Source organism: Macaca nemestrina, chromosome 8 (genome assembly GCF_043159975.1).
Source record: "Macaca nemestrina isolate mMacNem1 chromosome 8, mMacNem.hap1, whole genome shotgun sequence".
NCBI lineage: Eukaryota > Metazoa > Chordata > Mammalia > Primates > Cercopithecidae > Macaca > Macaca nemestrina.
The window spans coordinates 23,145,098-23,165,747 of record NC_092132.1 but is presented as its reverse complement, the minus strand read 5'-3'; the positions used below and the strand labels follow the sequence as shown (position 1 = coordinate 23,165,747).

Here is a 20,650-nt window from a genome sequence, read left to right as displayed (position 1 = left end):
GTTAAACCTCACTTACAACCTTATTTCTCAGTTTAAATGGTGGCATCGGTTGTATATTGACATAAGACAGAAAAAGCCAGCTATAATAATGAATTACACATCACCAGGGCTAAGACATCGTCTTACAAAATATTGCAACAGATAAGATAAGGAGGTCTCTGTAACACTATACATGGAGTCTGCTCAAAAAATATTTCTTAACTAAATGAACAAAGGAATGAATCTATTAGTTGACTAACTCATTTGAACTTAATTTGCCATTATACTTTTCTGTTTCAATTTCAATTGTAACAAACTCACAAAATTTAATTTTTACATTCAATTTTGAATATGTGAACTTTTAAAAATGTAGTTAAGTTTCCTTCCTGGCGAAATGAGCAGCTTTTAGGATCATTTTCCTCTCTATACCAGTAGCTCCTAGATGCATTCACTTGTGCATAATCGCCCAGCAAATGCAGGAGGCCACATAAGAATGGAGTTGATGAAATGAGAACATCACGGGGAGAAGGAAGTCGTCACCAAGGCCTGGGCACATGTTGTTCCTCACCACACCGAGTGCACACCAGCCCACTAAGCACCCCCTGGGACATCTCACTCTACACACATTTCTGGCTTCATCTGGGAGAAGCAACAAGTTGCCAGTCTCTGCTTCCTCATGGCAGTAGGAGACTTGCTGGAAATTGATATTTTTTGGGCTTGTCTCCCTGTGAGACACAAAGCATGACATCCAAGATTTGCACATGCCCATCCCACTGTGACCAGCGGGTGGGGTGAGGGGAGCTCTGCCTGCTTGGAACACCCAGCTCTTTAACGGGAAAGAGCAGAGTTTTGCGAGGCAGGGGAGCTGGGGGAATGTTCTAAAACCACACCTCTGCCTTTTGACATTTTAAGTAAACTGAAAATCATTCTGTGGTGACCGGCTTTTGGAAGACTTCTATGCTTTTGATGAAAGCACAAGTTCTAACAGGAGGTCTCTTGCAGAGCTGGACTTCAGGAAGCAAACTGCAGAAGGACAATCTTCAAGAAAAACAAATGCCAGGAGACGGGAGTGCACTTGGAACAGATGAGAACAGATGATAAAAGCTTCATTAGAATCTCTCTCAGCCAGATAGACACACTGACATTATAGACTTTTTAGTAGAGTTGGAAAGTAAAATGCACAGAAATATCACCCTGATAGGAAGAAGTGCATGCAGAAAGAAAGGCACAGATAAATTTCCCAAGAGGTCAAAAAATAGAAGAACAATTACTTCCATTTGGGAGAAACTACTGGAAGCTTTATAGAAAAAATACAACCTGTGAACAGTACTCAGTAAATCATAAAGATGGCGTACTTAAAAAAAAGAAACCTGGTAGTGTACATTTGAAGCCTTATCTCAATTGTGTATCATGTTATTTTCCCTTTTACCTTACCTTTTACCTGTATCATGTTATTTTACCTTTATCAAATTAAAAGTAATTAGAATACCATTCAGCAACATTTAGCTCAAATACCCCACTGGAATTTTAAATAGGATTATATTACATTTATAAATTAACTTGGAGTGAATGGATATCTTACAAATGTTTAGTCTCAGTCTACAGGCTTATCCCACCGAATGAACCCACTTTTCTCTAATTTGACCAAGAAGAGTGTGTTGTGTTTTTGCTGTCTCACATATATTCATTTTCCATGGTTCCATGCAATTTGTTTTGTCTTGATAATTCTTTGGATGTCTTGTCCTTAAAATATTGTTGGGGTTGGAGTATAGGGATAAGATCATAGAGTGACCCTGTACAAAAATAATGCCTTCTTCTGTGGTTATTGTGATAAAGACTGTGTAGCCTCAAGACAGAACTACATTTTTCCAGTGATATTCACTCTTATTGTGTTTTCCTAACCCTTGCCACACTCATCTTTCTACATACGCTAGGCCTTCTAAAGTCTAAAAACAGAACGTTAAGACTCCCTGATTTAGAGTAGATTAAAGGGATAAAGTAGTGTTGAAACACGTATTCCCTGTTGAGAGACCATGTTTCTACCCACCTCACAGGGGCATAACCTTTGAAATTAGCCATTTCTTTGGGCAATAATGATTATAATCAATTTTAAAATTTTGAGTAAAATATGATTAAGAGAGAACATGACACTTCTTATTTTTCTCTGAACCAATAAACTATGTATGAATTTCAGCACCAACACCAAAGCATTATGGTCTCTGGAAAGAGTTAATGAGTTATCTCCATATTGCTTGAGAATTGAATTAACATTTTCATAGATTATTTTTTATAGATTATTAACTGCTTCCCAAACACTTAAGAATAATGCATAGATAGAGATGGTTTCAGATTTAATTTGAACGGTTTTACTGAGAACTTGATGTCTGTTCTTGGACTAAGAGTTGGTGGATGCCAGATTAGGAGACCATGATCTATTTTGTCTAAGATTAGCTTTATAACTATTAGCTGCAAGTAAAAATGGTAGAGATAGGCCCGACCCCAGTGTGAAATGATTATAGCATCTTGTGAAAACTGGAAGGGGGTCTGGTGATGAGGAGGACCTGTCATTAAGAACTCAGATCATAGTGTTCCCCCAAATTTCTCCCCCTAAAAAATAATATAAGTGTTGAAACAAGTTCTTTTAACAATATTCATTTGCTTTGAAAATGAACACTTAGAAAACGATGAGAAAATGTCAGTCCAGCTATTCTACATCATGTTTCAAAACCTGCATAATCCAAAATTTTCTTTTTAAGGCAAAATGTTATTTTTATCTTACAAATTCGACAATAGTCTTCATTATGCTCATCATCATATCTTGTACCATATCAGGAAGGCTGTTCCAAATGTATAACTGCTTTAAAAGAATGCAATGTGAATTACTATTTTTAAAAATTTTGGTAACATAAAAATCTATGTAAATTAGAGACTTCAAAACAGCTTTTATTATATTACCATTACAATCAAAGCTGTACTTTTAAGTATAAATGACTGCATATCCCAGTGGCAAGGAACAGGGGAAATCGTTGGACCAGAAAGTAAAGCTTCCAAGAGCAAACAGCATTGGAAGAAAAATTTGCCTTAAAGCTATGGTTTCTCATGTGAATATGACCAATACTCAGAGAGAATCACTTCCAAGGCTTGCTCCCACACCCCTGAGGTCAGAGGGAAGTTATTGGCAACATTTCTTTGGTGTACAGGCCAATTTTTTCTACATTCTATCAAACCTGCTTCCAGCATGGTGATGAGGCTAGAAAATGTTGAGGCTGAAAACCTGGAAATGCTGATAACAAGAAGGCCCAGTATTTCTGTTCTGAGAAATAATGAAAGTCTTAGAGGAACAGCTATCCAAACCCAATGAAAGAAACTCAGCTTTCACTCAAGACTTTGATCGAATTACAGGAAAAATAAATGGAGTAAAATTAACGCTGGCTCTCACTAAAGCCCATGCCCAATTTGGACTGAACGTAGGGCCAATGCGAGGAAACCCAAAGCAACAAACAGTACCAGAGGCAGATCCAGGTTTTGTGAAGTCTGAAGCTTATTTAATTTGTAAGTCTCTCTTTTAGGAAATTAATTTTTAAAAACTATGCTTTTGTAAAATGTATGTGTACAGTCAGCCACACACAGTGCTATTAGTCCCTTGAAGGATCTTGGAAAGAGCACATATAATTTACAGATCTGAAGATTAAGCTTCTTTCACTTCACAGTATAGCCACTTCTGAGAGACACCTACATAAAGAAGGAAGAAATATATGGGTTGAGTGTCTACCTAGTGCACCTGTGAGGAAAATTAAATGTGATAATATATCACCTAGAGCACAGTTAGCAATTCATTTTAATAAATTTTAATTTCATTTTCTACCCTTCTTTTTCTGTTTTATGTAGAGATCAACAATTGATTTTAAAAGATGAAAACAAGAGGAGTCTTTGAAGTAGTTCCATAAAGAAAAATCTGTAACATTTTTATGGAGATTTTTTGAAATAGGGGATCTTTTGACATGGTTATTTCAAAGCTGGCATTTCCCAGTAGGATGGGGATTTTGATATGTTTTTAAAATAACATTTGAACATTGATCGATTGAGTGATTGATTTAGAATTAGCTAATATGGAAGATTTTGTTCCTGAGGAAGCAGACTCTGAGAAGGACATTAGCATGCAGGAAGCTTATTAGAGAGTCCGTTTGGGATTAAACTAGGGGAAGGGAGGCATATCTGGGCTGAGAGGGAAGTTGGGCAATGGTACAGTCACTCTGAAGGCCTCAGCCAAACCCAGAGAGAACTGTGAGGATGGAATTGCTATTGTTAATCCTCCTGAGATGGGGTCTGGAGTGGTATTTTACATCCCTACATCAAGCCATCATGAGATACAGGCTGCCCGGGTAAGTGCACGCGATCTTTATAAGGTAGCTCTTTTTAAGCCAGGGCAACTTTCAGAGAGAGCTAGCATATGAGGGCTATCATTCAGCTGTACTCCCAGCAACTGGGGGAATGGATCCTTTAATCTTGCAGGCTGAATCTGGGAAATGAAGCACAGGGTTCATTCTAGTCTACCCCCTTGGGCCATCCAGATCGACTGCTTTGAGTGACTTCTGGAGCAGCTCCTACAGGATTCTGGTGGGCATCTTGATGGGGAAAAATAAATAAAATGAAGTTAGTAGGGCAAACTGGAGTTCTTTTTTTCTACTTAAAATTCATTATCCTGCTGAAGCTGGCCTCATGATGCTCATTATCTCCTTCCTTTTTTATCAATTTCAGATTCATCTCCCCCTTGGTTAGTATATTTACAGGTCTAGGTGGCTTACTTGTGGTGTGACACAGATGCTCATCCTTGAGGTGTATGAGCCTCTGGTCACAATGCCATTCTCAGACTGTAATTACTACGTTCATTAATTTGCCATAAAAACTGGCCAAGAGTGCAACAAGAGACGCTGAAATGGATTACCACTGTGTCAAACATATCCCTTCTGTTCCCTTTTTGTGTGAGCAGCTTCCAGATTATGGTCAGTTATCCTTGCTAATATGGTGACTTCTCTTCTTGGGCTCTATTCTCTTAGGATGAGGAGCCTGGAGGACCCAGGCAGAAATAATAAATTTAAATAGGAGTTTTGTTGTGTTGCCTAGTAGAAGCATTCCTCCTTTGGGAACCAGGGCCTTTAAACTGAAAGAGCCATATGTGAAAATGAGAAGCACAGATTTCCTATGTAAGTCATTGGAATGATGATAAATGGGACTGTTCTTGCTTTCACACCTTGGTTTCTGGATGTATATTTTGTATACGTTGGGTCTGACAGAACCCAGCTTTTGATGGACAGTTCTAGTAATTGCTCAGGCATTAATGTTAATGTCAGGGGACCTTAACATCCTGGAGGATATTTTTCAAAAAAGCTTTATCTTTGTCTACAGATGGCACAGCTTTGCCCAAGAAAAATAGGCGTTTACACTGTGATTTTCTTATTAGGGTGCTTTTTACTGCTACAGATGTATTCAATACTGTAGCGTCTGCCAGATTGACGGCCCAAGTGCAAAGATAATTGTAATGTGGCCTAGACATGATGCTGAGCACTTCTGCTCAGTACTTATTTATTTATTCCATCATCTGTCATGGCCATTCTGACATTTCTACCTGATACACTGTGAGCTGTGCATTGTCTCCAAACTTTTAAGAGCCCTCCTAACAATGTGAAACTCCCATCTCAAAGGACTTTTGCCAAGAATTAAATCTTATTGTTCTCATATCAAGAAACTTCCATATTAAGTTTTATGTTCTGCTCCGCTGGATCCTGAACCCTTGAAGCCCAGGCCCATCTGTACTCTCCAAGGTCCAACTGTATGGTACAGATAGATCCTGAAGATTCTTTGGATGTGTGCCTTTTGGTGCTTTGGTAGACCCATCATTTTCCTAGACAAATTATGTTGTGACAGTCTTAGTTTCTGGTGTAGTGGCAAGACGGGAAAGTGAAGGCAGATTCTGGAGGTGGCTCACAATCTTTTGTAAGAAATAGGTTTCTTTATCATCTTAATGCAGGAAGCATGGAGGGACAGTTTCTAAGAGTGTAGTAACCGTACAAAACACCTAAATAAGAACTAGTACCAAATTCTACTCAACTTCTTTTTCAGCAAATAGAGGAGGAAAGAACACTTCCTAATTCATTGTACAAAACCAGAAAAAGATATAAGGAAACTATAGTCCAGTTCCTCATGAACATAGACACACACGCAAGTTCATTAATCTGTAAGTATAAGGGACCTTTTCTGAGGGAAAGTGTGTCTTCTACAAGGAAACTGAGCCCAAAGCCTGCCTATGTGTTCATAATGTGGTGAGTTAAATTAATGTTAAAACTTACACAAATCTAAAAGAAAATCTGCCATGACTGCCTTATGTTTTACCATTATTTAAAAAAAAATTTAGTTGATTTACTAAATAATTATATATAGAGCCTTCTGTTTGTGGAACAACAAAATAATTGTCCCTCTTCTTTAAAGGGAATATGGTCTATTAAATAATAGTAATTTTAAAAGCTAATATTGCCAATAACCTACCTTGGGAAGAGATGGACTTCATGTTGGAAGGCTTCAGTGTAAATTTCAGCCTTTTTGAATGGAATGTTGGGAAAAGTAAGCAAGTTACCTATTTATGAATAGTTTTAAAAGTTACCTATTTATGGCTGGGTGCAGTGGCTTATGCCTGTAATCCCAGTACTTTGGGAGGCCAAGGCGGGTGGATCACAAGGTCAGTATATCAAGACCTTCCTGTCTAACATGGTGAAACCCCATCTCTCCTAAAAATACAAAAAAAAATAGCTGGGCGTGGTGGCAGGAGCCTGTAGTCCCAGCTACTCGGGAGGCTGAGGAAGGAGAATGGTGTGTACCTGGCAGGCGGAGCTTGCAGTGAGCTGAGATCGCGCCACTGCACTCCAGCCTGAGCGACAGAGCGAGACTCCATCTCAAAAAGAAAAAAAAAGTTACCTATTTATGAGCTCTAGGTAAATTTCCCACAGATGTATCTGTCTTACCAATTGTCACATAATATTTGTATTAATAACTTATTTTTAGAAACACATTCACACAAAGATCTGTAATATTTTGGAAGAGCATAAATCAATAAAAGTTGGGTTTTACGACATCATGGCTTGATCTTTGCATCATTTAAATTTCAAAATAGTTTTGCTACAGTGGCACCCACCACCTGCGTATCTGAGCAGATATCAGAGTGATGGCTTTTAAGATTGTTGTTATCGTTGCATTTTCTGACTGACAGGCTTTCTCTGGGTATACAGTAGCTGTGACTTTTGAAAACAGACAAGAAGTGAACCCAAACTAGAATCTTTAATTGGTTGGGCATTCCAATGAATTCTAAAGAATATGCTTTTGTTGGTTCATTCAGGGCTAGCATAGCCAGTTGTCTAGACTCTATTTTTCCTTCATGATACTGAGCTCTTTATGTAATATTTTCATTGCTCATAACTAAAGCTTCATTTAGATGCAGGGAAGAACAAACTTCAGAATTTGACAATCAAATTGTTTATTTGTTTGTTGATATATTTCTCACTTAAATCCCAACTAGAACTTTTAATAGGGCTAATAGATCTATGTCATTTATCACGCATAACATTCATTCCTTTGTATGTTCCTGGAATCACATTTTCCTGTGTGCCTGTCTATCTTTCCTTCTTGCTTCTAGCATCAGATTTGCAAATAAGATTAATTGGGCTTGAGAACCCATTCTGACATTTAGTTTCAGTGTGACTTTGGCCTTTCTCTTGCTTTCTCTGAGTCTTATGCTCCTCTGGAATTTATACATTCCTGAGCCAACCCCAGGCTAACAGATAATGAATCTCTTTAGGTAGCATTGAAATTTGGTATTCTAGGCAGTATCTCTCTTCAGTTCTCCTAACGAATGCTACTGCTCCCACAGAGGGGTGTTCAAATAGGAAAGATGTACTCTATGACAAAATTCTTAACTGTTTTGTTCTAATGCAGTTTAATTTTCTTTGTGTATCTTTCTAAAACTCAATACATAATTATTTAATGATTTTGTTTCCTTTGGATACTTACACATTCTGGTAACTATCATTCATATCGTTTTTTGAATCAATTGATAGTCATAATTATTTAATTTCCAAATTATCTTTTATTCTGTATGTCTGCTTTTATTTTCTTCTGCCAATCTATTCCATTATATTGCTGAATATTCTATCATTTTCTTTACTTTTTCTGACGCTTATACTCCCTTGCCATTTTCTGAATAAGTTTGTTCCAGCTCACCATTTGCCTTTCTCAAGAAGTCACCATTAATTAACTCTTGCTTTAATCTTTTTGGAATATATTTGTTATGCAAAAAAGATGTCAGTATCTTCAGGGTTTGTAAATATGTGAATTACACGTGTGATTACAAATAACTAAATTTAATAAAATCTCATATGAAAGTCAAAGAAGCTTTGTTAGAAATAAATTTGTATTGCTTAAAAAAACTTCTAAAACTATAGCAACCCATATTTCTCAAATTCATACAATTGATTGTGCGATGATAGCTTGTGTGTACACATACTTGTATACGTACACACATACAGTGAATCAGGATGTCTTAGAAATAAGGGCTATAACTTTTGTCACTGTGTTATCTGTTCTATATTTTTTATTACATTAACTGGGCAATCAATTTGCACACGATTGTAAGAAAAGGATCTTAGTTAATATTTTTTTGGAGTGGGTTACAAGTAACAAAAATTCACACAAAGTAGTGTAGTAAAATAAACATATACATGTTAGTGTTTGTGCATCTGCCTCCATATGTATAAAGAACAGATGCAGATTCTAAGGGAGTGGCTGTGTCTTTCCATTGTTTCTTCTCCCCCCTCTCCATATGCTTTCTGGTATAACTTCTCTTTTTATATTTACTTCCTTTGGCTCCCTTTTTTATAAAACTAGCTTTCTTCCATATCTTCTGCTGAACTTGGATGCCCTACAGCTCCTGAATTCATGTGTCTTCCACCAAAGTCACACTCTTTATAGAGACTGGCTAAAACTGGGAGGTCTAGATTCTATAGAGCTAGAGAAGAATGCAATTAATTAAATTCATCCTAAGGAAGCTGTGAGATGAAGTGCTTTCAGCCCAGCTTTTCCAAATTTACATGCTACCATTAATGGCTCTCCTTGTGGGTGATTCTCAGGTAAATTAGTAGATGGTGATCAGCATACTCTTTAACAATGTTGTAGATTGGCTGATGTTGTAAGAATAAATTTTTATTATTTAGTATGAACAGGATGGTAAAATTTACAGTCTATCCAGTGGCAATTTAAAAAAAATACAGTTATGCTAAGTTAGTCTCATAAGAAATAAGCATTGCATTTACTCTTTGGGAAAGCTCTATGCAACAGAAACAGTTGTTCTCACCAAATTGTTTCAGCTGCACATGCTCAGAAGCATTGTCTCTCTTCTAACTAGAAGAAGATTGAAATAGTTCCCCACAAGACTCACATGCTACTGAGATAGACTTCAAGACTTTCTCCTCCATTAGTCTGTGTCAGCTACTAAAAGATGGGGGAATTTCTGGGGCTTCCCTCTGGCTGGCAAGACCACTCCATCCCCTTAATGTTGGAAGTGTGAAATCTGAGTACTGTATAGGCTTTGCCCACCACTGAAACACTTTGATTAAATTATGTGTCCATACCTGGTTTAAGCAGCAGTGGACAGAGGGACGATATCACTTGCTGCAGATGAAAACCCTCTGGATAGCTATGCTTCTGAGAACATGAAAAGCCACTTCTCAGAAAGGTCGGGCATAGGTTAGCAAGACAGCCAAAAAAGTGTCTACTACACACACAAATCAATCTAATATTAATTCACAGCTATTTCAAGTATTGAAAATAAACATTTGGCAGAAATGTTAAGATGTTAAGAAAGTCAAAAGCGTATAAAATGTTGGATTCAAATGACAATCGACCTATCTTCAACTTGACCTTTCTGCCAGGAAGCTCCAAAGAACTGGCCCAGAAAGACGTAACTTTCCAGAATATTGAGGTCCTTTAATACACCAAATTTAACAATTTAATCACACTAACCTCATACCCCCAAAATAAGTATTTATTTCAGGTTGAAGGGCTTTACCTTTCAGTAACATGTATTTGTTTAATATACATATGTAAGTATCTGCTAAATTCTAGGCTCTGTCTGGAGGCAAAGATGATGCAGCAATAAAAACAAAAACAAACAAAAATGAGAGTTAAATATTATTTTTCTATATCCAAAAGGAAAAAACTTAAGATGCTGGTTGCCACCATGTATTGCCAGGAATCTGGGAAGACAAGTATTCTCTCGCACTTTGGTATGTATTAGTTCATTCTCACATTACTGTAAGAACCACGTGAGACTGGGTATAATTCATGAAGAAAAGTTGTTTAATTGACTCAGTTCCACAGGCTGTACAGGAAGCATGACTGGGGAGGTCTCAGAAAACGTACAATCATGGCAGAAGGTGAAGGGGAAGGAGGCACATCTTCACATGGCAGAACAGGAGAGAGAGAGTGAAGCGAGAGACGCTACACACTTTTTTTTTTTTTTTTTTTTTTTTTTTTTTTTTTTTTTGAGACGGAGTCTCGCTCTGCCGCCCAGGCTGGAGTGCAGTGGCTGGATCTCAGCTCACTGCAAGCTCCGCCTCCCGGGTTCACGCCATTCTCCTGCCTCAGCCTCCCGAGTAGCTGGTACCACAGGCGCCCGCCACCGCGCCCGGCTAGTTTTTTGTATTTTTTTTTTAGTAGAGACGGGGTTTCACCGTGTTAGCCAGGATGGTCTCGATCTCCTGACCTCGTGATCCGCCCGTCTCGGCCTCCCAAAGTGCTGGGATTACAGGCTTGAGCCACTGCGCCCGGCCACGCTACTTTTAAACAACTGGATCTTGTGAAAACTCTATCATGAGACTGCACTAGGGTTTCTAATTGTGCTAAACCATTAGAAACTACCTGCATGATCCGATCACTTCCCACCAGACCCACCTCCAACACTGAGGATTACAGTTCGACATGAGATTGGATGGGGACACAGAGCCAAACTATACCATGGTGGTAGTGTAAATTTTAGCAATCAAATTGATAAGCGATCAGGAAAAATCTAGTATAAATCAACATACATAAACCCTGAAGCCCAGTGCTACCACTCTTAAAGACACAAGTCATTTAAGGGAAACGGACACATACATTCACCATGACATTGCTTATGTAGCGGGGACTTAGAGGCAAACTACTAGTAAGCAAATGTGGGGGGTGGTTTTAAGCAGAATATCATGCAGAGGTTGGAGATACCAGATGTTCATACAGTAATAAAACTAAAAATACAGTGCTGAGTCAAAAACCAGCGAGAAATATGTAAGAAAATACTTTTTGTGCATATTAAAAGCTATATACATATACCAACATTATATATGTATACATACATACACACATGTGCATACACACACACATATAACATTTGAGTAGTTGTCTCTTAGGAGGAAATGATACTAATGAGTAGGAACAAAGTAGGAAAAACAAAGCAAATCAACACATAAACAAAGGAGGGTCCTTGTGCAGACCCAAATTACCAGAAACATAGTTGACCTGTTGTGTTTAAGCCCTGAACTCTACCTTTCCCCAGCCTCCACACACACACACACACACACACGCCAAAAGGAATTTCTTAGGTGAGAAAAATAGCATCATGATGACCTTCCTGGGATTCTCACTTTAGCACAGTAAATTCATGTACTCTGGGGACTGGAAAAATAATGTTCCACTGCCAGGATACTGGTTACCCTTTCTGCCGTGACTCCCCTTGAAACAGATTTGTAGAAAATCCAAAACTAGAACAATTAGGTATATCAGCCTATTCTGCATTTTAATCTTTTTTGGGGAGGGAAAGGGAGTATTTTCTTTTTTAAAGTTCTCGTCAGCATTTCTCTTGGCCTCCTTTCCTTTTTCCTTTTTGTCCCCTTCCTTCACTCCTTGGGGTGGTGTTCTTACACAAGAACAGATAAGAGTCTGAGATAAAAGCATTACTCATGGCCCCTGGGGCACTTAGATAAACATACTTAGAAGCAACTTGGCTTATTTGGCTTTATGGAAATATATTACAGTTTTTATTGAGAAATAAATCTAAACCAGAACTGTTTTTATAGACCGTTAATATACATAAGCCAGACAGATAAGATGTGCCTCTGAGGGAGAGTGACAACGTTGTCTCAGTCACTCTCTCCTTATGTTTTGTACTCTCCATGTCCCCCATCACGAGGTACTCCAGTGATTGACTGAGAGCATCTTTAATGCTTGAAGGTTCGGTAAAATTGACCCGAACTTCAATTCCAGGTTCTGAGGCAGCCGAAAGCCCTCCTTATGGATTCCACATTTCTTCATGCTTCTTTCAGCTTCATTGTTCTAATGTTCTGGCTTCCCATATTGGTTGAGTCTCAAGTCAGTATAAAGGCAAACCTGGCGCTCTCGCTGTCTTTCATCAGAATCCTGCTTAACATTTCACTAGTTCAGTAATTTTACTGAGAAGCTGAAGACAAATAGGGCAGCATCACACTAACAGCCCTTGAATTTTTGTCCCTCATTTTTTCCTCTTCCAAACTCCAAACTACCGAAATGTAACTTTCACATTCTATATTCAATCACCTAGAAACCTTATCCTTTTGTTCAGACTGCTGCTTCTTACGTATTACTGACAATATAAGCATCAAAATTGTTTTTATCTTACAGTAACTGTAATTGTTTATTAACATGTTGATTCTATACATTATACTGGGCAGAGGTCTTCACATATTTATCTTTGTAACCCCAATTCCAGAATAACAGGTATCCATAAATCACATGTTGGTTAATAAATAAATTAATGAACAAAAGAATGCCAAAATAAAAAGGAAATTAAGAGTAATGATATATCTCCAATATGAGGTATTATAGCCATAGACATTTGAAAAGCCACTGAATTCAATGGAAAGCAATGTTGTAAGTAAAATGAAAGGAGAGGTGTTTCACTAATCTGTAAAAAGCAGTTTACTACAATAAAGTATGATGGGCAGTAAAGCAGCTGTCTCTGAAGATGTTCACTCAGTGAACCATCCATGCTATATTTATATCCTTGTATAGTCTCCCTCCCTTGAATCTTGACTGGTCTTCTGATTTGCTTTTAACAATGGAGTGTGGTGGAATAGACATGGCATGATTTCTGAGACTAGGTCTTAGGTTGCCTTGCAACTTATACCTGGATCTCTTGGAACACTTGCTTTCAGGGGAATCTAACTCCCCTAAGACTGTAATGCACTGAAGAAACCCAAGCTAGCCACAGACATAGGCTATCCAGAGATAGAGAAAGGGAGAGAGAGAGAGAGAGAGAGAGAGAGAGAGAGAGATAAAGAGAAAGGGAGAGAGAGAGAGAGAGACAGAGAGAGAGAGAAAGAATGAATGGTCAGGCCCCAGCCAGCTGTTCCATTTGAGATGCCAAGCTACAAAGAGCATCGAGTCTGGGCTTCAGATGACTCTAGGCCAGTCACTGATGCTGGCAAGTTCTCTTGGATGACTAAATGAATTAAAATGTCACTCATCTTAAAACAAAATCATACTTGGGCAATGAAACCCCTATTAGATAAATGTCCTGATTCTTAATTTGCCTTGCATGTGGTAGAATTTGTTTCTTTGCTATACATATTCTTGTATTCAGTTTTTCTCATTTTTAATCTCTTATTTCTTAGGATACTTTCACCTCTAAGATTGTATGAGGTTTTTCCTATCATATGTAAACTTATAATATCATGCTATCTTCCTCTCCTAAATTAAAATGTATTGAAGGGTTCTATTTCAGTTGAATTTATTTTCAAATTAAGTTTTATTCTCACCAAGTTCACCTAATTAACTAGGCATTTTAAAACAAATAAGTCCTTTTTCACTAAAATCACCTTTACCACACTTCTAAAGCCTTAGAAAAAAATCACATACTTTTTAAGAAAAAAATTATTTTAACATTAAATATTTATAAAAATCAACTTATAAACATGAAAAATAAAATAGTTGAAATAATGATTATTATGAGAAGTTACTGATTAACTTAAAATTTTAATTTAGTTTTTCCAAATCTACTTTTTGTTTCAGCACTTCATTATTTTTTTCTGCCTAAGGGAATACTCACCAATTTTAGCCATTAGCTAGTTTAGAATCTTGAGGTGATCATGGTTCAGCTTCTGATTAGTAACTTCAATGTGCAAGACTCTGGCTTCAGGTAAAAGTTGCATCTGGATTTACTAGGCAAATTTTATTATAATTAAATAATTTTCTGACAGCTTGTTTTATAGTACACATACTTTTTTTCCTCCTAAAATTTAAGTACATGAGAAAAAAAATGTTTGCTGATACAGAAGTTTGGTTTTATGAGCAAAAGTTACTGCAATATGATAAGACTTTTTGGCTAAGTTTACTGCAATCACATCCAAGTATAAGGGCAAACAATATGCAGCCCTTTTGTATAGTTCCTGCTTATAATGCAGTGGGAATTTAACCCACATTGTCTATTTCCATTTCGTAATAGTTTCCAAAGCAACGGGTTCATGGATGCATACTGTTGACTAATTTTGCTGGATATACATGGCCTCAGTATTCTAATTCTGGCTGGAGCCCCTAATATTTGATATAATCTGACTGATTTTTGTGAGGCACCTTCTCATAAGTGCAATATTAAAAATAATGTTCTATCCACTTATATCCACCTGTATTATACTTCCTTTATATAGCACTCAGTTTGAAAAGCAATATTCTATTGATGTTTGATGTGCTTTTAAAAACATAACATTAATTTCTGTTACTTCATTTTAATTTTTCTCACAGACCTTCAGGCTGAGGTTTAGTCTAAGCTCCCAAGGCCAGTCAAAAGCATAATGGGAAATTTTCTAAGTACCGTGCTCTATCCAGTATCATGCTCTTCCAAGCCAATTTTTACCAAAGTTGAGATTCCCTAACCTAACTTCAATGAGAAAATAGCATTTCATAGACCTTTTAAAATTAAATGTTCAAGATAATGTTCTTCTTTTTGACCATGTTGGTTTGTGTGTGTGTCTGTGCGTGCACATAATTTACCACTTTCATTCTAATAACAACAAAACATATGCCTTTCACTACTATCTTTTCTACTCTTCCTTTTGCTTTTCAGCTTGTGTTACTTTTAGCTCCATTCATAGGCTTCTCACCCCCTCCTTATCTAGTATCGCAGCACCTCTCTTATTATTGAGGCAACTTTTCCAATCAGAATGTGAGCTAATACAGCTTCCTGAATACTGAAAATAGCCCAGTGTGACAATAGGATCACATATACTCCGGATACTTTACAGATCCCTACACCTGACACATTTCTTCTTATCAGTCTTTGGGAAAGGAGAACACTTTCTTTGCAATCACAGGGTGACAGAGTCCAAGAACAAAATAACCCAAAATGATATGCAGGAACGCTCTGATTCTCATATGCTGAGTTGATTCTTCCTCCCTTGGGTTCCTGGAGCACTCTGTGCTTACATCTGTTACAGTGCAGTCATCACATTGAATCTAAATGCATCTTTTCATCTACTTATTAAACATATTTACTGTGTGTCTACTATGTGCCAGAAATAAAACAGACACATATCCTCAAAGAGCTTCTAATCTAACAGTAAGGAAGACAGTAAACAAGATAAAGCATGGGTGTGGTCACAGATGCCACATGACAGGTGTTTCTCATAAAAGCTCATTAAGAGTCTTGGTCCTTTAAAAAAAGACCAAACTTCAGGCCCATCTGGGGATCGGGAGAAAATGTCCAAGGAATAAACCATGAGAACTCTATTGAAATGACTATGGTGAACTTCTATATTGCAGTTAACAAAGATTCTTTCATCTATTTCTTAAAACAATACAGGCAGTTTGAAGTTTTTTAATATAGTCAATTAGTAGAAAAGAAATAAGAGGCTCAGAAAGGAAAAGACACAAAGGGCAAACTTGAAAGTAATTTTGAAAAGCAAACATCCCAAACTTGAACAATAGAATTATCAAGTGTCCCTTCCAAAAAAACCATTAGAAAAATCAGTTCTATTGATCTGTGCCATGTTACCTTGGATATAAGCAGTCCAGTAGGATGTGTGATTTCCATTTTACATGGTATATATAGCCATATTTGTGTCACCCCCTTCCCAAGGAAAAGGAAAATCAACTCAAGCATTGTCTCTTCCCTTTATGCAAGGAGCCAACCTCACTCCTACCACTCACAACTACAAAAAGGACTGGAGAAGAAAAGCAGAGACCACCTAAATGTTAGCATCTTCACCCAGAGCAGTCCTCTTATGTGAAGATAAATAGAGGAATAGGTTGTGACTGGGCCTGAAACTGAGCATTTCCAATTACCCTCCCTCCCCACCCCCTACCATACACACACCCTATCCATCCCCCATGGGAATAAGGAGGCAGGTTTAATTCAGACAGAAGTCACGTGCTCATGGTAAATGAAGTGGGAACCTTTCCCTGGGAGGCTATCTAGGTAAATCTGCCAGGTTTTCAGACATCCTGCCAGGGTATTCTTGAGGTACAAAGTAGGTTGTGAAGTTTGGACAAAGTGAAATATATGGGGAGCACAAAATATTTCTTCTCAGGCCTCGCAGATTTCTGCTACAAAACTCACCTGGGAAGGAGAGTCCTGGCTATTTCTCGCAGTGCCAGTGGTTGGCAGAAACCTCCACTACACAGGTTCCAAAATGCTGCTTTGCCAGATAGTGTATGAGACACCAAATATGAGGATATGAGGGCAATATGCTGGGGTAAATTCCAGATTTCATTAAAAGTATGAGTTTTAAAGTCGAGGAATGTAAGTTCCATTCTAACTCACATATCTTGTTGACACAATCATTTTAAACATGCTGTCACCACTGATATCATTGGTCATCTATAAGGCCCCCCCCCCATCCTTCCATGTGCCCTGCCTCAATCTTGACTATAACTGAGTATTGTGACTTCCCCTTCTACATTTTCTCTCTAACCTACAACCTTAATTGGGAACACAACCCTAGAGTAAACCTGACCATCAGCATAGATCATGTTTTTTTCTTACAGTGTTGTACGTGGTCATTAGGAAAAATATAGGCAAAAATGGTAAGAAATGGAAATGAGAGCACACAATAATAAAATCACTCATATTATTAATTAGAAATACCAGATATATATATATCTGTAAACCTATATATATATATATTTAGGTTTACAATGGCATTGCTACTGATATCCATCATGGGATTATGAAGGAAGTCCTAGTTACCACTTATCACTTATTTTTCTCTTTTTCTACTTTTTTTTTTTGAGACAGGATCTCACGCTGAAACCTAGGTTAGAGTACAGTGGCATACTCACAGTTTACTGCAGCCTCCAACTGCTGGCTTCAAGTGATCCCTCCATCTTGGCCTCCCAAAGTGCTCAGATTATATGTATGAGTCACCACACCTGGCCAATTATCACTTTTTAATACTATTTTCTTCTCCTTCCTGGAAAGATATATAGGATTCTGATGATGGTTGAAGCAGTCTTTTATTGAAAGTTCAGGCTGGGCGCAGTGGCTCGTGCCTGTAATCCCAGCACTTTGGGAAGCCAAGGCAGGTGGATCACTGAGGTCAGGAGTTCCAGACCAGCCTGTCCAGCATGGTGAAAACCTGTCTCTACTGAAAATCTCAAAAAAAAACAAAACAAAACAAAACAAACAGCTGGGCGTGGTGGCGGGCGCCTGTTAAGTCCAGCTACTCAGTAGGCTGAGGCAGGAGAATCAGGAGTGGAGGTTGCAGTCAACCGAGATCATGACACTGTACTCCAGCCTGGGTGACAGAGCAAGACTCTGTCTCAAAAAAAAAAAAAAAAAAAAAAAGGAAAGTTCAAATAGTTCAAATAGTACTACCAGCAGGACAGGAAAAGGAAATAAGAAATTAAATCATCTCTGGTCTAATTATCTTATTAGTTGTTACTCCACAAAGTGAGAATATCTATTGCTTAAATTCTTGAAGGAGGTCCACACGGGGGATCTCCTGGCCCCTAACTCTCTCCCTTCATTCATCATGACATGTAGTCTTCTGATATTTTCTTTCCCATTTGATGTCTTGTATTAGAGTCTTAAAATTTTGAGATGTGCCACATCTTCTGTCAGAAAAAAATACTATTTCAGTTGCCACTTACTATCCATTTTTCAAAATTTTAATCTTCAGAGCTGCTGGAATTCTCTAAAAGTCAATGACTTCTTCTGCCCAGTTTCTGCTAGTTTTGTGCAGGGAATGAGATAAAGTTAGGTGCAGTGTTTCACCAATGCGGGATGAGTCTGTGGGGGGATTTTCCACTCTGGGAAGTGTTGAACATTTTCCTAAGGTTTCTGAAACCATGTATCTTGCAAAATTAGAACTCATTGTCTTCTAAAACGTACCTACCTGACATGATATAATAAATTGTGTCTAACTAACACAATTTCATCCTAATTTTTTGCAAAGTAATAACTCTGACCCAAGGAGACATTATCATCATGTTTCCCATCTACACACACACACACACACACACACACACACACACACACACTCCCTCTCTCAGTGCTCAAGGTGAATTCATAAAACTTTCTGATTTCAATTAGAATGATTTCAAATACCTTTTTTTTCATAATTTCTAGGCTTTTCCTTGACTACCTGAGAAGTTTCCTGTTCACCTGCTATTTTCTCCCTTATACATAATTGTCTCAACAAAAATTTTGGCTAATTTGTATGCTACTGCTTTACTTAACCAACATTAAATTCTCAACATTTTGGTTCTCTCTCTCACCACCGCACCCGCCACCCCGCCCATTCTCTTCCCATCCTAGTGTATTCTGTATGATGATGTGATCACTCTCCTGCTAGCTGAATCTTTTTAAACTAACCCCAATTCTGGCCTTTGAATAATGTCCTAGAAGTGCCACATCAAAGAGTATAAAATTTACAAGTCCGTAGAGTCAAATTCAATTGCTGGCAAGTAGCATTAATTTTCACTCCTAACAACCATGTTTCAGAATGCATGTTTTTTTCCACAACACTGGCCTTTTTGGCTTAATGGAATTCTCATCCATTTGCTAAGCAAAAATAGCACCAAATTGTTATTATATTTCATGCATGGATATGTAAAAGAAAACATGAGGATAGGTTTGGGGAGAAGATAATTAAGATAGAAATCGGCCCGGTGCGGTGGCTCACATCTATAATCCCAGCACTTTGGGAGGCCAAGGCAGGTGGATCACAAGATCAGGAGTTAGAGACCAGCCTGGCCAATATGGTGAAACCCCATCTCTACTAAAAATACAAAAATATTGGCCAGATGTGGTGGCATGCACCTGTAATCTCAGCTACTCAGGAGGCTGAGGCAGGAGAACTGCTTGAATCCAGGAGGCAGAGGTTGCAGTGAGCCGAGATCAAGCCACTGCACCCCAGCCTGGGTGACAGAGCAAGACACCATCTCAAAACAAACAAACAAACAAAAAGAAATCAAATAATGAATGCAACACATATTGTTTGCCTAATTTGTGGTAGAAGCATACATTTTAAGATTTATAATATTTTTTAAAAGTCAGAGTTCAGAGCTTAATTCTTCCTCAGACACCTTGCTGTTTCTCCTATCTGCTGTTTTAGTCTATAGAAACATACTATTTTTACTTTAGAGATTTTGGCAAGCAAAAATACACTTCACGTTTCCAGACTTTTAGTAAATTACAAAGCATGTTTCCAACTATGCCACATTCGTTTGATGGGCGATTTTGTTCTTACTGAAAAATGATGAGCACATTGGAGCCCAAAGAATTCAGAGATTTCCCCACAGTCACAGATCTAGTTAGTGCCAGATCCAAGGCTGTACAGGGAAAGAAAAGAATTGATGCTTCTTTTTGCTCTACCTCCTGGGAAATTCCCACATTAACACTGGCTCAGTGAATAATGAATAGATTCTTTCAGAAATAGAGTTGTCACAGTCTGACCTAAGTTAGCAAGCTTTTCATTTTGCTTAGACAAAGAAAACAAAATGTTAGGCTGGCTTCTCAGCCTGAGGGCCTTGGAGTGAAGGAAGCTTTCTATAGCGGGGATCCTTTCAGCTACACTGGGCATGAATTAGCCTTCTAGAGAGCACACATTCTGCACGGATGTGGGCATATCCGGATTGTTATTTACCTTCACTAGAGGGCAGGTAACCTGATGCGACCACAGACCCTCCAGACTTCAGCAGGCAGAGCAGAAGAATGTAGATTTGGACCTTATATTTGTATAGCGTAGTTCAGACGAGACTTTGGGAGCCAATTGTCAAAACTGCCATGAAGCCGTGAAACACGAGCTGTCCATCAGTAAACAGGAGGCCCTGGACAACAAAGGTTTCCTCGATCTTTTACAGATGGAGAGGAAATATCATGAAGCAGGCTCATAAATAATCACCCATACTTGATTTAGGAGTGAAAAACTCCTGAAAATGATGCTTTAGACTTGAGGGGTGTAATCTAAAATTCCCTGAACTCTATAGGAGGGGAAAATCTTCAAGGTGATTCGGTCATAGCCAGGATCCTCTTAGTTTTTGAGGGTTTTGACTATCTTCTCCCCTGCAATGTTTTAGGCAAACATGATCATATCTGATTTATGCCAGGACACAGACAGGTAAG

The 20,650-nt window shown here is 38.1% G+C and overlaps 1 long non-coding RNA gene across 1 annotated transcript in view; it reads right to left on the bottom strand.

Annotated features, from left to right (window-relative positions):
* Nucleotides 1-960: 960 nt before the first annotated feature.
* The window catches only part of LOC105468508 (uncharacterized), a 72,975-nt gene continuing 53,285 nt past the window's right edge, over nt 961-20,650 (bottom strand). The window contains exon 4 of the long non-coding RNA XR_979502.3: nt 961-1,053. This is a non-coding gene — a long non-coding RNA (uncharacterized lncRNA). The remainder of the gene's footprint in view (nt 1,054-20,650) is intronic.